Here is an 18197-nt window from a genome sequence, read left to right on the forward strand (position 1 = left end):
AGGGCCAACAGCATGGTCACTTTCCATGTGAGATATTTCAAATCCACAGATTTGAGCGGTTCAAACCAATATGATTTGAGGAATCCCAACACTACTTTGAGATCCCACGGTGCCACTGGAGGCACAAAAGGGGCTGTATATGCAATACTCCCTTGACAAATGTCTGGACTTCAGGAACTGAAGCCAATTCTTTCTGGAAGAAAATCTACAGGGCCGAAACTTGAACCTTAATGGACCCCAATTTGAGGCTCATAGACACTCCTGTTTTCAGGAAGTGCAGAAATCGACCTAGTTGAAATTTCTTCGTGGGGCCTTCCTGGCCTCACCCACGCAACATATTTTCACCACATGTGGTGATAACGTTTTTCGGTCACCTCCTTCCTGGCTTTGACCAGGGTAGGTATGACCTCTTCCGGAATGCCTTTTCCCTTAGAATCCGGCGTTCAACCGCCATGCCGTCAAACGCAGCCGCGGTAAGTCTTGGAACAGACATGGTACTTGCTGAAGCAAGTCCCTTCTTAGCTCCTGAGGCCATTAGTCCTCTATGAGCATCTCTTGAAGTTCCGGGTACCAAGTCCCTCTTGGCCAATCCGGAGCCACGAGTATAGTTCTTACTCCTCTACGTCTTATAATTCTCAATACCTTGGTTATGAGAAGCAGAGGAGGGAACACATACACCGACTGTTACACCCACGGTGTTACCAGGACATCCACAGCTATCGCCTGAAGGTCTCGTGACCTGGCGCAATACCTGTCCCGTTTTTTGTTCGGGCGGGACGCCATCATGTCCACCTTTGGTCTTTCCCAACGGTTCACAATCATGCGGAAAACTTCCCAATGAAGTTCCCACTCTCCCGGGTGGAGGTCGTGCCTGCTGAGGAAGTCTGCTTCCCAGTCGTCCACTCCCGGAATGAACACTGCTGACAGTGCTATCACATGATTTTCCGCCTAGCGAAAAATCCTTGCAGTTTTGCCACTGCCCTCCTGCTTCTTGTGCCGCCCTTTCTGTTTACGTGGGCGACTGCCGTGATGTTATCCCACTGGATCAATACCGGCTGACCTTGAAGCAGAGGTCTTGCTAAGTTTAGAGCATTATAAATTTGCTCTTAGCTCCAGTATATTTATGTGGAGAGAATTCTCCAGACTTGATCACACTCCCTGGAAATTTTTTCCCTGTGTGACTGCTCCCCAGCCTCTCAGGCTGGCCTCCGTGGTCACCAGCATCCAATCCTGAATGCCGAATCTACGGCCCTCTAGAAGATGAGCACTCTGTAATCACCACAGGAGAGACACCCTTGTCCTGGGATATAGGGTTATCCGCTGATGCATCTGAAGATGCGATCCGGACCATTTGTCCAGCAGATCCCACTGAAGAGTTCTTGCGTGAAATCTGCCGAATGGAATCGCTTCGTAATAAGCCACCATTTTTACCAGGACTCTTGTGCAATGATGCACTGACACTTTTCCTGGTTTTAGGAGGATCCCGATTAGCTCGGATAACTCCCTGGCTTTCTCCTCTGGGAGAAACACCTTTTTCTGGACTGTGTCCAGAATCATCCATAGGACCAGCAGACGTGTCGTCGGAACAACTGCGGTTTTGGAATATTTAGAATCCACCCGTGTTGTCGTAGAACTACTTGAGATAGTGCTACTCCGACCTCCAACTGTTCTCTGGACCTTATTCTTATCAGGAGGTCGTCCATTTTCTTTGAAGACGAATCCTCATTTCGGTCATTACCTTGGTAAGGACCCGGGGTGCCTTGGACAATCCAACGGCATCGTCTGAAACTGATAGTGACAGTTCTGTACCACGAACCTGAGATACCCTTGGTGAGAAAGGCAAATTTTGGGACATGGAGGTAAGCATCCCTGATGTCCCGGGACACCATATATTCCCCTTCTTCCCGGTTCGCTATCACTGCTCTGAGTGACTCCATCTGGATTTGAACCTTTGTAAGTGTTCAAATATTTCAGATTTAGAATAGGTCTCACCTAGCCTTCTGGCTTCAGTACCACAATATAGTGTGGAATAATACCCCTTTCCCTGTTGTAGGAGGGGTAATTTTATTATCACCTGCTGGGAATACAGCTTGTGAATTGTTTTCAATACTGCCTCCCTGTCGGAGGGAGACATTGGTACAGCAGACTACAGGAACCTGCGAGGGGGAAACGTCTCGACATTCCAATCTGTACCCCTTGGATACTACTTGTAGGATCCAGGGGTCCTGTACGGTCCTAGCGTCATGCTGAGAACTTGGTAAAAGCGGTGGAGGGCTTCTGTTCCTGGGAATGGGCTGCCTGCTGCAGTCTTCTTCCCTTTCCTCTATCCCTGGGCAGATATGACTCTTATAGGGACGAAAGGACTGAGGCTGAAAAGACGGTGTCTTTTTCTGCAGAGATGTGACTTAGGGTAAAAAACGGTGGATTTTCCAGCAGTTGCCGTGGCCACCAGGTCCCATGGACCGACCCCAAATAACTCCTCCCCTTTATACGGCAATACATCTTTGTGCCGTTTGGAATCTGCATCACCTGACCACTGTCGTGTCCATAAACATCTTCTTGCAGATATGGACATCGCATTTACTCTTGATGCCAGAGTGCAAATATCCCTCTGCGCATCTCGCATATATAGAAATGCATCCTTTAAATGCTCTATAGTCAATAAAATACTGTCCCTGTCAAGGGTATCAATATTTTTAGTCAGGGAATCCGACCAAGCCACCTCAGCTCTGCACATCCAGGCTGAGGCGATCGCTGGTCGCAGTATAACACCAGCATGTGTGTGTATACTTTTTAGGATATTTTCCAGCCTCCTATCAGCTGGCTCCTTAAGTACGGCCCTATCTGTAGATGGTACCGCCACTTGTTCTGATAAGCATGTGAGCGCCTTATCCACCCTAAGGGGTGTTTCCCAACGCGCCCTAACTTCTGGCGGGAAAGGGTATACCGCCCATAATTTTCTATCGGGGGAAACCCACGCATCATCACACACTTCATTTAATTTATCTGATTCAGGAAAAACTACAGGTAGTTTTTTCACATCCCACATAATACCCTTTTTTGTGGTACTTGTAGTATCAGAAATATGTAACACCTCCTTCATTGCCCTTAACGTGTGGCCCTAAAGGAAAATACGTTTGTTTCTTCACCGTCGACACTGAAATCAGTGTCCGTGTCTGGGTCTGTGTCGACCGACTGAGGTAAATGGGCGTTTTACAGCCCCTGACGGTGTTTGAGACGCCTGGACAGGTACTAATTTGATCGCCGGCCGTCTCATGTCGTCAACCGGCTTGCAGCGTGTTGACATTATCACGTAATTCCATAAATAAGCCATCCATTCCGGTGTCGACTCCCTAGAGAGTGACATCACCATTACAGGCAATTTGCTCCGCCTCCTCACCAACATTTTCCTCATACATGTCGACACACACGTACCGACATACAGCACACACATAGGGAATGCTCTGATAGAGGACAGGACCCACTAGCCCTTTGGGGAGACAGAGGGAGAGTTTGCCAGCACACACCAAAACGCTATAATTATACAGGGACAACCTTTATATAAGTGTTCCTCCCTTATAGCATTTAATATATATATTCATATCGCCAAATCAGTGCCCCCCCCTCTCTGTTTTAACCCTGTTTCTGTAGTGCAGTGCAGGGGAGAGCATGGGAGCCTTCCCACCAGCATTTCTGTGAGGGAAAATGGCGCTGTGTGCTGAGGAGAATAGGCCCCGCCCCCTTTTCGGCGGGCTTCTTCTCCGGAGTTTGTGATATCTGGCAGGGGTTAAATACATCCATATAGCCTCAAGGGCTATATGTGATGTATTTTTCGCCATACAGGTATTATACATTGCTGCCCAGGGCGCCCCCCCCCCGCGCCCTGCACCCTCCGTGACCGCTGTGTGAAGTGTGCTGACAACAATGGCGCACAGCTGCAGTGCTGTGCGCTACCTGATGAAGACTGAAAGTCTTCTGCCGCCTGGTTCCGGACCTCTTCAATCTTCAGCATCTGCAAGGGGGGTCGGCGGCGCGGCTCCGGGACGAACCCCAGGGCGAGACCTGTGTTCCGACTCCCTCTGGAGCTAATGGTGTCCAGTAGCCTAAGAAGCCAATCCATCCTGCACGCAGGTGAGTTCACTTCTCTCCCCTAAGTCCCTCGTAGCAGTGAGCCTGTTGCCAGCAGGACTCACTGAAAATAAAGAACCTAAAAACTTTTTCTAAGCAACTCTTTAAGAGAGCCACCTAGATTGCACCCTGCTCGGACGGGCACAAAAACCTAACTGAGGCTTGGAGGAGGGTCATAGGGGGAGGAGCCAGTACACACCATGTGATCCTAAAAGCTTACTTTTTGTGCCCTGTCTCCTGCGGAGCCGCTAGTCCCCATGGTCCTGACGGAGTCCCCAGCATCCACTAGGACGTTAGAGAAATAAATGGTCCAGAAGATGCCTGTTTGTGTAGGAATATAATCATGATCATCATCATAAAAAAGAGGTTCAACGAGACTTGTGTAACCTCCTGCCCTCTGTGTCTGTAAGCCACACCATCATCTATTGCCTGTGTCTCTCAGCCACACCCTCATCTCCCACCTACATCTTTCAGCCACACCATCTCCTACTCTCCCTGCGTCATCTCTCACCCTACCATCATCTCCTCCCTGTGTTATCTCTCATCCACACCATCATCTCCCGCCTGCATCTCTCAGCAACACCATCTCCTCTCCTCCCTGCGTCATCTCTCACCCCCACCATCTTCCCCTCCCTGCGTCATCTCTCAATCACACCATCATCTCCCACCTGCGTCTCCCTGCCACACATCTCTCACAATCCACCTCATTTTGTGTCTCCGAGTCTCCCCCTTAACTCTGTGCCTCTCAGCCTCCCACCCATCACTCTATCTCTCAGCCTGCCCCCTTCACTCTGTGTCTTTCAGCCTCCACCTTCCTTCATTCTGTGTCTAGTGCAACCTACAGATAGTGCCCACAGTAGTAGTACTCCTTACACAATGCCCATAGTAGTAGTACTCCTTACACAATGCCCATAGTAGTAATACTCCTTACACAATGCCCATAGTAGTAGTACTCCTTACACAATGCCCATAGTAGTAATACTCCTTACACAATGCCCATAGTAGTAGTACTCCTTACACAATGCCCATAGTAGTAGTACTCCTTACACAATGCCCATAGTAGTAATGTCATTTACACAATGCCCATAGTAGTAGTACTCCTTACACAATGCCCACAGTAGTAGTACTCCTTACACAATGCCCACAGTAGTAGTACTCCTTACACAATGCCCATAGTAGTTGTACTCCTTACACAATGCCCATAGTTGTGCCCCTTACACAATGCCCATAGTAGTAATGTCATTTACACAATGCCCATAGTAGTAGTGCCCCTTACACAATGCTCACAGCAGTTGTGCACATTACACAATGCCCACACAGTGGTTTTGCCCCTTACACAATGCCCATTTCTTGTAGTGGCCCTTACACAATGCCCATTTCTTGTAGTGCCGCTCACACAATGCCCATTTTTTGTAGTGCCCCTTACACAATACCAGTTTCTTGTAGTGCCCCTTACACATGCCGCCAGTCCCAAATGTAGACAGCAAATACGTACTTACTCCCAGCTCCAGCGCCGGCCGCCTTACGAACTCCGGAGCTCCTTGCACTTGTTGCTATGGAATAGATGTCATGACATTTGATGTCTCTCCCTTCACATATTGCGGGGGCCAGAAAGAGGAAGGCGGTGCTCGGGAGCCTCCAGCAGCATCTGCAGTCATGGCAGGAATCAAGCAGGTGGGGAGACAGGGATCGAGCGGCTGGGGGACAGGAATCGGGCATCGGCCCACTTCGTATCACTGCATGTCACGCGTGTGAGGGGGGTACTGGACATTAGGGGGTGCCTGCAGGGGCATCTTCAGCTAGGAGGCGGCCCATGTGCAGACTCCGGGTGGGCCCGCTCCTCTCCACGGTGCCGTAGGCTCCAACATTGTGCCGGAGCCTACTGCGCATGCGCAGGTCTCCGGAAACATGGCCACCGCCATGTTCTGGAGTCAAAATTCAAATTGCGCATGTGCGGTGGCCATTTTGGAGAGTATCTTTTGTGCTACTGATACGGCTGCAGTGCCTGACGCTGGACTCCGGAGAGGTGAGTACTAAAATATGGGTGCAATGTGTGCGGTGTGGGCCCCCCATGGACCCAGGGGCCTGTGTCCACTGCACATATTTCACCCATGATAGAAACGCCAAGGCACCCTCAGTGCGCACGCCTATGCGTGTATCATTAATCATACTCTACATAAAAATAATTCTTAAGAGCTTGGAAAGTATAAAGGAAAATTGTTATGGTTTTATAGTATTTGTCAGTCAAGAACTAGACTTTATACATTTTTTAGTTTACAAATGACTTTCAAAAATACATATAGAACGTTCTTTTGCCTTTAGTTCAGACAAGCTCCAAAATATGTTGAATTATTATAATATTTAATTTCTATTTGAAGACATGAGATCTTTCCCATCTTCAGAGCCGGCCATAGGTATAGGCAAACAAGGCAATTGCCTAGGGCATTTGGTATGCCTAGGGGCATCAGCAGCTTCTGCTGATTAAAATGATATGCGGCATGCCTATATTCTGTGTCTAGCATTTTATATGCAGATACAGACACAGTCTCACACAGTATATAGGCATGCTGCATATCAGTTTAATCAGTAGAAGCTGCTTGTGCATCCTAGCCACATAGCAATGCAAATAAGATGCATTTTCATTAAAAAAATGTGCCTGACGTTCAAATTGAGGCAAGATTTATGAGGACACATCTGTATCCAAGCAGAGGCAGAGGTCACAGTGTTAGTGTCAGTGTGAGTACTGTGTGGATGTGAGTGGGTTGGTTGTGTAGTAGTGTTCAGAATATGTGTAATGAGCATTATGTGTGTCATGTAAAAATTCATTAATAATGTGTAACATATGTGTAAGGGGCACTATGTGTGTCATTATGTGTATAAGGGCATTAATAATGTGCGGCATATGTGTAACAGGGTACTATTGTATGTGTGTCATTATGTGTATAGGGGCACTAATAACGTGCAGCAAATGTGTAGGGGGCACTATGTGTGTCATTATGTGTATAAGGGCATTAATAATGTGCAGCATATGTGTAACGGTACTACTGTATGTGTCATTATGTGTATAGGGGCACTAATAATGTGCAGCAAATGTGTAGGGGGCACTATGTGTGTCATTATGTTTATAAGGACATTAATAATGTGTGGCATATGTGTAAGGGACATTACGTGTAAAAGGGCATTAATAAATGTTGGCATAATGTGTAAGGCGCATTATGTTTATAAGGACATTAATAATGTGTCTCATAAGTGTTAGGGGCATTACTGTGTGGCATTATGTGTTTAAGGTGCTCTACTATGTGGCGTTGCATATAGAAAGGGCACTACTGTGTCGTCTAATGTGAATAAAGAGCAATAGGGTGTGGTGTAATGTGAATAAGGAGCAATTCAGTGTGCTGTAATGTGAATAAGGGTCTCTACTGTGAGAAGTAATATTAATAAGGTAAAGTGATACTACTGTGAGATGTAATATGAATTATGGAAACTATCGCATGATCAAATGTGAATAAAGTGCAGTACTGTGTGGCGTAATTGGAATTGAGGTTACTATTGTGTGGCCATGCCCCTTGCCAGCAAAAATACACCCCTTTTTGGGCTGTGCACCAAATGTGCGAACTGTTCCTATTTAAAATATAGGGGGTACAAACACCAAAATAAGGACTGCTATGGATGAGGGGTGATGGTGCTGGGAAAGAAGTGCAAGGTCAGAGGCGGAACCAGCGGTGGTGCTAGGGGGCACCAGCCAAAATCTTGCCTAGGGCATCATATTGGTTAGGGCCGGCTCTGCCCATCTTTTGGTATTTACCATATTTACTAATAATTGCTTGTCCTCCAATGATTAGTGCCCTTGAGAAATATGACAGAGAATGGATTTCAATGTGACTCCTGTTTTGTTCGGGATAGTCTTCAATGTAACCGAATACCAATGAATTGCGCCGGTACCCAAACAGAGTGCCTTGAATATACTGGACAAGGATCTCGGCCAGGTAATTTCATTACTCAAGGATAAATCACTATTTTCAATTTACAATTTCTTGTGTCTGCCATGCTGTACTGTCTATTATTATTCCACTCTATTTATTTTATGCATAATTGATGATGTAGGTGTTAAATTGATGACATCATAGCAATGCTTATTTAATTAACTGAAGCCTATTTATTCCTGATGTGGCCAGTTACTCTGGTAGTTTGAGAAAGGGCCTTGGCTGCCTGAAACATCGCTGTATATTTCAAAAGCCGTAGGAAATACTTTGGTGCTTGAATCACAACTTGGAGTAGCATTTTTCCATATTTAAAGGTGCATCTAATATATCCTAGCACCCTTGATAATACATTGGACACACAGACAGATATTTCTCCAGAGGAGGGAGGGCCCCCTCGTCTGTACAAGCTGTAGACTCCGGCATTGTGCCGGATTCTACTGCACATGCGCAGGTATACAGAAACATGGTGCCCGCCATGATCCGGAGACCAAGTTGGCTACTGTGCATGCGCAGCAGACATTTTGGTGGCGAAATCCACCGAGACCACAGTGCCCGACGCTGGATTCCGGAAACATAAGTATTAAAATGGGAGCAATGTGTGCGGTGTGTCCCGCATGTACAGCGCACATTGCACCCATTATAGAAACTCCAATGCACACACTCATACATACATAGACATAAGCATTAGACAATATGATCAACTTTATTCTTTTCTGTGTATCTGGATATGAGGTTGGCTGAAAAATAGTATGGTTACTCTAGCAGTAAGATTTTAAAATTTAGCTTTTAATTATTCTCATTAAAATGATTGTAACATTGTATTATAACATGTTATAATACAATGTTACAATCATTTTAATGAGAATAATTAAAAGCTAAATTTTAAAATCTTTGTGCACTAGAGACAGATCCTTTTCTTTCTTTTCTTCCCTTTATCCCGTATTAAGATATTATCTGTGGTAGCACCCCCTCGGAAACATGAACAATTGATGATATATACCAATTAGGGGTTTCTTTCAATTTTCTTTTCCTGTGCAACTGACTCCCCCTTCCCACCTCCCCCTCTTCTTTTTGTACTCTAGCAGTAACTAAGATGTAAGGTAGTATAGATACTATTACAGTAAGTTAGATGTAAGGTAGTATAGATACTATTACAGTAAGTTAGATGTAAGGTAGTATAGTTACTATTGCAGTAAGTTAGATGGAAGGTAGTATAGATAATATGGCAGTAAGTTAGATGTAAAGTAGTATAGATACTATGGCAGTAAGTTAGATGTAAGGTAGTATAGATAATGTGGCAGTAAGTTAGATGTAAGGTAGTGTAGTTACTACTATTGCAGTAAGTTAGATGTAAGGTAGTATAGATACTATGGCAGTAAGTTAGATGTAAGCTAGTATAGATAATGTTGCAGTAAGTTAGATGTAAGCTAGTATAGTTACTATTGCAGTAAGTTAGATGTAAGGTAGTATAGATAATATGGCAGTAAGTTAGATGTAAGGTAGTATAGATACTATGGCAGTAAGTTAGATGTAAGCTAGTATAGATAATATTGCAGTAAGTTAGATGTAAGCTAGTATAGTTACTATTGCAGTAAGTTAGATGTAAAATAGTATAGATACTATGGCAGTAAGTTAGATGTAAGGTAGTATAGTTACTATTGCAGTAAGTTAGATGTAAAGTAGTATAGATACTATGGCAGTAAGTTAGATGTAAGGTAGTATAGATAATATGGCAGTAAGTTAGATGTAAGGTAGTATAGATACTATGGCAGTAAGTTAGATGTAAGGTACTATAGATACTATGGCAGTAAGTAAGATGTAAGGTAGTATAGTTACTATTGCAGTAAGTTAAATATAATGCAGTATTGATATTAGGGCAGTAAGTTAGATGTGAGGTAGTGTAGTTACTATGGCAGTAAGTAAGATGTAAGGGAGCATAGTTACTCTAGCAGTAAGTTAGATTGAAGGTAGTACAGATACTATGGCAGTAAGTTAGATGTAAGGTAGTATAGTTACTATTGTAGTAAGTTAGCTATAAGGTAGTATAGATACTATAGCAGTAAGTTAGATGTAAGGTAATATAGATACTATTGCAGTAAGCTAGATGTAAGATGGGTTTTTTGCTATTGCAGTAAGTTAGATATAAGGTAGTATAGATACTATGGCAGTAAGTTAGATGTAAGGTAGTATAGATAATATGGCAGTAAGTTAGATGTAAGATGGAATAGTTGCTATTGCAGTAAGTTAGATATAAGGTAGTATAGATACTATGGCAGTAAGTTAGATGTAAGGTAGTATAGATAATATGGCAGTAAGTTAGATGTAAGATGGAATAGTTGCTATTGCAGTAAGTAAGATATAAGGTAGTATAGATACTATGGCAGTAAGTTAGATTTAAGGTAGTATAGTTACTCATGCAGTAAGTTAGATGTAAGCAGGGGCATTTAAGAGAGGAGGGGACCTGCATACAGCCTCCATCGCGGGCCCCCTCCTCTCAGGCAGCAAGTAGACTCTGGCATACTGCCAGAGTCTACTGCACAGAGCAGGTTTCCGGGAACATGGCGCCCATGCCTTGTTACTGGGGACATCTCCAGTGCACATGTGCAAATACCTCAGAAATGGCATCGTCGGCCACTTTCAGAGTGATTTATGCCTGCACTAGAGGGCAGTCACCACGGGACTCCAGAATGGTAAGTATATTAAATGGGTGCAGTGTGTGCGGTGTGGACCCCCCTGGACCCAGGGCCTCGTGTGCACCGCACACACTGCACCAATTATAGAAACTCCAATGGATGTAAGGTAGTATAGATACTATGGCAGTATGTTAGATGTAAGGTAGTATAGATACTATGGCAGTATGTTAGATGTAAGGTAGTATAGATACTATGGCAGTATGTTAGATGTAAGGTAGTATAGATACTATGGCAGTATGTTAGATGTAAGGTAGTATAGATACTATGGCAGTATGTTAGATGTAAGGTAGTATAGATACTATGGCAGTATGTTAGATGTAAGGTAGTATAGATACTATGGCAGTATGTTAGATGTAAGATAGTATAGCTACTATTGCAGTCTAAGATATAAGGTAGCATAGTTACTATGGGTGTGGTATGTTTCCCCGGCGCTTGGGATCCCAGCGTCCAGCATAACAGTTGTGAATACCGACTGCCTGAGTGCCGGCAGTGGAGTGATCGCAATAGAGACCCTTGCGGACTCGCTGTGTTCGCCACGCGGTGGCACGCGCTATTTATTCTCCCTCCAGGGGTGTCTTGGACACCCCAAGAGGGAGAATACTTGTCAGTATACCGGCGGTCGTGATTTCTAGCATCTGTATGGTGAGCACCGGGGATCCCGACAGCCGGTATATCAAGTGCCACCCATTACTATTAGGTCTATTCAATTCCTGTTGGAATTTCTGACAGGTCAAAAAAACGTTTTTGGGGAGAATTTCGATTCACCCTATTCAAGCTAAGTGCCCTTTATTGACTTGTCGGAAATTCCGACTTTTCGAAATACAGGTGGATCGGCGAATTCGCCTGCTGATACACATAGGCGGATCCAGGGGTGCACTCGGGCCCGTGCTGCCCCCTATCATTTCTGACTTCTTTTTTGTTTCAAAAGGAGAACATCAGCAGCACTACTGCTATTTCCGTCAGTCAGATTTGATAAAAGAGTCGGCAGGCACTAGGACGCGCCGCGGCTCTATCAGCAAGTCCGTGTGGTAACCAATGGGGAGGCCCCCTGCTCACATCGCAACCTACCTCCCCCACTGCCAGCCGGACAGAGTCCAGCCTAGGCGTGGGGTTCAAATGCCAGCATCGAGTAAGACTGTTACTTGTGACAGCGCAGAAGGCTTCATTAGCCCTCACTACACCGCACAGTTTCCCAGCGGTTCCTCCTCCACTTCCTTTACCACCATGCTAGGTGCAGTCACACTCAGCCTCAGCTTTGAGAAGGCGGCCCGTGTGATTGTGACAGGGCTGTCCTGCAGAAGTCTTATGCTGCTTGTTGGAGATCCAGCTGGATGCTTCTGCTAATCAAAGATGGGCAGTTTGTGTCCTGTAGTCTGAGTCTCACTGCAGTGCCCAATACAAGGTATGCTGCACCTGCCACCACCAACTAAAAGCTATAATAATTATATTGTGCTGGGGTGCCTTCCAGGCTCCCATACCTAATAAAACCGGTGACCAACATTTCAAGGCCCAATCAGCCTTTTCATCAAGGTGAAACATTGGCATTAGACCAGCAGGGATGCGCTCCTACAGCCAATCATTAACTGATGGTGTATTATGTGAGGCCACACCCCCTGTGATTCCACACCCCTTATCTGGGACCACGTGTGCCTTAGGTGCATGTAAATATAACTTTCTCTGACGTCCTAGTGGATGCTGGGAACTCCGTAAGGACCATGGGGAATAGCGGCTCCGCAGGAGACTGGGCACAATTAAAGAAAGCTTTAGGTCACCTGGTGTGCACTGGCTCCTCCCACTATGACCCTCCTCCAAGCCTCAGTTAGATTTTGTGCCCGGCCGAGGTTGGATGCACACTAGGGGCTCTCCTGAGCTTCTAGAAAGAAAGTATATATTTAGGTTTTTTATTTTACAGTGAGACCTGCTGGCAACAGGCTCACTGCAGCGAGGGACTAAGGGGAGAAGAAGCGAACCTACCTGCTTGCAGCTAGCTTGGGCTTCTTAGGCTACTGGACACCATTAGCTCCAGAGGGACCGACCGCATGGAACTGGCCTTGGTGTTCGGTCCCGGAGTCGCGCCGCCGTCCCCCTTACAGAGCCAGAAGCAAGAAGAGGTCTGGAAAATCGGCGGCAGAAGACATCAGTCTTCACCAAGGTAGCGCACAGCACTGCAGCTGTGCGCCATTGCTCCTCATACACACTTCACACTCCGGTCACTGAGGGTGCAGGGCGCTAGGGGGAGGGCGCCCTGAGCAGCAATAAAAAGACCTTGGCTGGCAAAAATACCACAATATATAGCCCCAGAGGCTATATATGTGATAATTACCCCTGCCAGAATCCAGAAAAAAGCGGGAGAATAGTCCGCAAAAAAGGGGCGGAGCTATCTCATTCAGCACACTGGCGCCATTTCTCCCTCACAGCTCCGCTGGAAGGAAGCTCCCTGGCTCTCCCCTGCAGTCTACACTACAGAAAAGGGTAAAAAAGAGAGGGGGGGCACTAAATTTAGGCGCAGTATATATAACAGCAGCTATAGGGGACATAATTCAGTTAGTCCCTGCATTATATAGCGCTCTGGTGTGTGCTGGCATACTCTCACTCTGTCTCCCCAAAGGGCTTTTGTGGGTCCTGTCCTCTGTTAGAGCATTCCCTGTGTGTGTGCGGTGTGTCGGTACGGCTGTGTCGACATGTTTGATGAGGATAATGAGGTGGAGGCGGAGCAGTTGCATATAGAAGGGATGTCACCCCCTGCGGGGCAGACACCTGAGTGGATGGACTTATGGAAGGAATTGCGTGCACGCGTCGACTCCTTACACAAAAAATTTGACGACATGCCAAAATACGGGACAGCCGGCTTCTCAGCTCGTGCCTGTCCAGGCGTCTCAAAGGCCATTGGGGGCTCTAAAACGCCCGCTACCTCAGATGGCAGACGCGGATGTCGACACGGATACTGACACCAGTGTCGATGACGATGAGTCTAGTCTAATGTCCACTAAGGCCATTTGTTGCATGATTGAAGCAATGAAAGAGGTGTTACACATTTCTGATATAAACCCAGGTACCACTAAAAAGGGTATTATGTTTGGGGAGAAAAAACTACCCGTAGTCTTTCCCCCATCAGAAGAATTAAATGAAGTGTGTGAAGAAGCGTGGGCTTTCCCTGATAAAAGATTGGTAATCTCTAAGAAGTTACTTATGGCGTTCCCTTTCCCGCCAGAGGATAGGTCACGTTGGGAAACACCACCTAGGGTGGATAAAGCGCTCACACGTTTGTCTAAAAAGGTGGCACTACCGTCTCCGGATACGGCCGCCCTCAAGGAACCTGCTGATAGAAAGCAGGAGGCTATCCTGAAGTCTGTATATACACACTCAGGCATTATACTTAGACCTGCTATTGAGTCAGCGTGGATGTGCAGTGCTGCCGCTGCGTGGTCAGATTCCCTGTCAGAAAATATTGACACCCTAGACAGGGACACTATTCTGCTAACCATAGAGCATATTAAAGACTCAGTCTTATACATGAGAGATGCACAGAGGGAGATCTGCCGGCTGGCATCTAAAATAAGTGCACTGTCCATTTCTGCTAGGAGAGGCTTATGGACTCGCCAGTGGACAGGGGATGCAGATTCAAAAAGGCACATGGAAGTTTTGCTTTATAAGGGTGAGGAGTTATTCGGGGATGGTCTCTCGGACCTAGTTTCCACAGCAACTGCTGGGAAGTCAGCATTTTTACCCCATGTTCCCTCACAGCCTAAAAAGGCGCCGTTTTATCAAGTACAGTCCTTTCGGACTCAGAAAAACAGGCGTGGAAAAGGCGGGTCCTTTCTGTCCAGAGGCAGAGGTAGGGGAAAAAGGCTGCAACAAACAGCAGGTTCCCAGGAGCAAAGGGGGAGGGGGATTACATGGTATCCCTGGACATCAAGGATGCTTACCTGCATGTCCCCATTTACTATCCTCACCAGGAGTACCTCAGATTTGTGGTACAGGATTGCCATTACCAATTCCAGACGCTGCCGTTCGGACTCTCCACGGCACCGAGGGTGTTTACCAAAGTAATGGCGGAAATGATGATACTCCTTCGAAGAAAGGGAGTTTTAATTATCCCGTACTTGGACGATCTCCTAATAAAGGCGAGGTCCAAGGAGCAGTTGTTGGTGGGAGTAGCACTATCTCAGGAGGTGCTACACCAGCACGGTTGGATTCTGAATATTCCAAAATCACAGCTGGTTCCGACGACACGTCTACTGTTCCTGGGTATGATCCTGGACACAGTCCAGAAAAAAGTGTTTCTCCCGGAGGAGAAAGCCAAGGAGCTGTCATCTCTAGTCAGAGACCTCCTGAAACCGAAACAGGTATCGGTGCATCACTGCACGCGGGTCCTGGGAAAGATGGTGGCTTCTTACGAAGCAATTCCTTTCGGCAGGTTCCATGCCAGAATCTTTCAGTGGGACCTGTTGGACCAGTGGTCCGGATCGCATCTTCAGATGCATCGCCTGATAACCCTGTCTCCAAGAACCAGGGTGTCTCTGCTGTGGTGGCTGCAGAGGGCCCATCTTCTAGAGGGCCACAGATTCGGCATACAGGACTGGGTCCTGGTGACCACGGATGCCAGCCTTCGGGGCTGGGGGGCAGTCACACAGGGAAGAAACTTCCAAGGACTATGGTCGAGTCAGGAGACTTCCCTACACATAAATATTCTGGAACTAAGGGCCATTTACAACGCCCTAAGTCAGGCAAGGCCTCTGCTTCAAAACCAGCCTGTACTGATCCAGTCAGACAACATCACGGCAGTCGCCCATGTAAATCGACAGGGCGGCACAAGAAGCAGGATGGCAATGGCAGAAGCCACAAGGATTCTCCGATGGGCGGAAAATCACGTACTAGCACTGTCAGCAGTGTTCATTCCGGGAGTGGACAACTGGGAAGCACACTTTCTCAGCAGGCACGACCTCCACCCGGGAGAGTGGGGACTTCATCCAGAAGTCTTCACGCTGATTGTAAATCGATGGGAACGTCCACAAGTGGACATGATGGCGTCCCGCCTAAACAAAAAACTAGAGAGATATTGCGCCAGGTCAAGGGACCCTCAGGCGATAGCTGTGGACGCTCTGGTGACACCGTGGGTGTACCAGTCAGTTTATGTGTTCCCTCCTCTGCCTCTCATACCAAGGGTACTGAGAATAATAAGAAAACGAGGAGTAAGAACAATACTCGTGGTTCCGGACTGGCCAAGGCGAGCGTGGTACCCGGAACTTCAAGAGATGATCTCAGAGGACCCATGGCCTCTGCCGCTCAGACAGGACCTGCTGCAGCAGGGGCCCTGTCTGTTCCAAGACTTACCGCGGCTGCGTTTGACGGCATGGCGGTTGAACGCCGGATCCTGAAGGAAAAGGGCATTCCGGAGGAAGTCATTCCTACGCTGATTAAAGCCAGGAAAGATGTAACTGCAAAGCATTATCACCGCATATGGCGGAAATATGTTGCTTGGTGTGAGGCCGAAAAGGCCCCAACAGAGGAATTTCAACTAGGTCGATTTCTGCATTTCCTACAAACAGGAGTGACTATGGGCCTGAAATTAGGCTCCATTAAGGTACAGATCTCGGCTCTGTCGATTTTCTTCCAGAAAGAACTGGCTTCATTGCCTGAAGTTCAGACATTTGTGAAGGGAGTGCTGCATATTCAGCCCCCGTTTGTGCCTCCAGTGGCACCTTGGGATCTCAACGTGGTGTTGAGTTTCTTAAAATCACATTGGTTTGAGCCACTTAAGACCGTGGATCTAAAATATCTCACGTGGAAAGTGGTCATGTTATTGGCCTTGGCTTCGGCCAGGCGTGTGTCAGAATTGGCGGCTTTGTCATGTAAAAGCCCTTATCTGATTTTCCATATGGATAGGGCAGAATTGAGGACTCGTCCCCAGTTTCTTCCTAAGGTGGTATCAGCTTTTCACTTGAACCAACCTGTCGTGGTGCCTGCGGCTACTAGGGACTTGGAGGACTCCAAGTTACTGGACGTAGTCAGGGCCTTGAAAATTTATGTTTCCAGGACGGCTAGAGTCAGGAAAACTGACTCGCTATTTATCCTGTATGCACCCAACAAGCTGGGTGCTCCTGCTTCTAAGCAGACTATTGCTCGCTGGATTTGTAGCACAATTCAGCAGGCGCATTCTGCGGCTGGACTGCCGCATCCTAAATCAGTAAAAGCCCATTCCACAAGGAAGGTGGGCTCATCTTGGGCGGCTGCCCGAGGGGTCTCGGCTTTACAACTTTGCCGAGCTGCTACTTGGTCAGGGGCAAACACGTTTGCAAAATTCTACAAATTTGATACCCTGGCTGAGGAGGACCTGGAGTTCTCTCATTCGGTGCTGCAGAGTCATCCGCACTCTCCCTCCCGTTTGGGAGCTTTGGTATAATCCCCATGGTCCTTACGGAGTTCCCAGCATCCACTAGGACGTCAGAGAAAATAAGATTTTACTCACCGGTAAATCTATTTCTCGTAGTCCGTAGTGGATGCTGGGCGCCCGTCCCAAGTGCGGATTGTCTGCAATACTTGTACATAGTTACTGTTAACTAAAGGGTTATTGTTGAGCCATCTGTTGAGAGGCTCAGTTGTTTTCATACTGTTAAACTGGGTATTGTATCACGAGTTGTACAGTGTGATTGGTGTGGCTGGTAAGAGTCTTACCCGGGATTCAAAATCCTTCCTTATTATGTCAGCTCGTCCGGGCACAGTGTCCTAACTGAGGCTTGGAGGAGGGTCATAGTGGGAGGAGCCAGTGCACACCAGGTGACCTAAAGCTTTCTTCAATTGTGCCCAGTCTCCTGCGGAGCCGCTATTCCCCATGGTCCTTACGGAGTTCCCACCATCCACTACGGACTACGAGAAATAGATTTACCGGTGAGTAAAATCTTATTATTACCGTTCCCCTATCATGGTGCCCCCCCCCTTTCATTTTCTTCTGGATCCGTCCCTGCTGATACACCTGTTTTGTTGAAAACACAGTCGTTTTTGACAGTTTTTTGTCCCGTTTTCGCCCTTATGCTAATTTGACTTTAATAGAAAAAAATCGTATTGGCATGTCAAAAATGGACCAAAGTAGCAGAAAATGCCTGCAAATTGAATCCTGAACTGTCGGATCCTCTCCATCAGGGAGGATTAGGCAGGAATTGTCACAACTGAGGGTTTTGGCTGACAGGAGAAAGCCTCAGTTGTAGAGGCTGAGAAGAACTTAAACCGGGGAGGTTTAATCAGACCCCTGGACATGTAAGTGTTTAAATGAAACCCGAAGGTGTGACCATGACAACCAGGTAAAAGTCAAAATAAAAGTTTATTCACAGACTCCGTGTAAACAGACAGCATTCAAGGTTAAATAATGGCAATAATAAATAATATAATTCCTGGA

General features: G+C 46.7%; 1 protein-coding gene across 2 annotated transcripts in view; it reads left to right on the forward strand.

The window, feature by feature from the left end:
- The window catches only part of LOC134967026 (phospholipase A2 inhibitor CNF-like), a 55897-nt gene that overhangs the window by 25853 nt on the left and 11847 nt on the right, over positions 1 to 18197 (forward strand). For both annotated transcript variants that reach the window (XR_010188770.1, XM_063944018.1), the window contains one exon: positions 7971 to 8114. The gene's annotated coding sequence lies outside the window, so the exon portion shown is untranslated. The remainder of the gene's footprint in view (positions 1 to 7970; positions 8115 to 18197) is intronic.

Source organism: Pseudophryne corroboree, chromosome 10 (genome assembly GCF_028390025.1).
Source record: "Pseudophryne corroboree isolate aPseCor3 chromosome 10, aPseCor3.hap2, whole genome shotgun sequence".
Lineage (NCBI taxonomy): Eukaryota > Metazoa > Chordata > Amphibia > Anura > Myobatrachidae > Pseudophryne > Pseudophryne corroboree.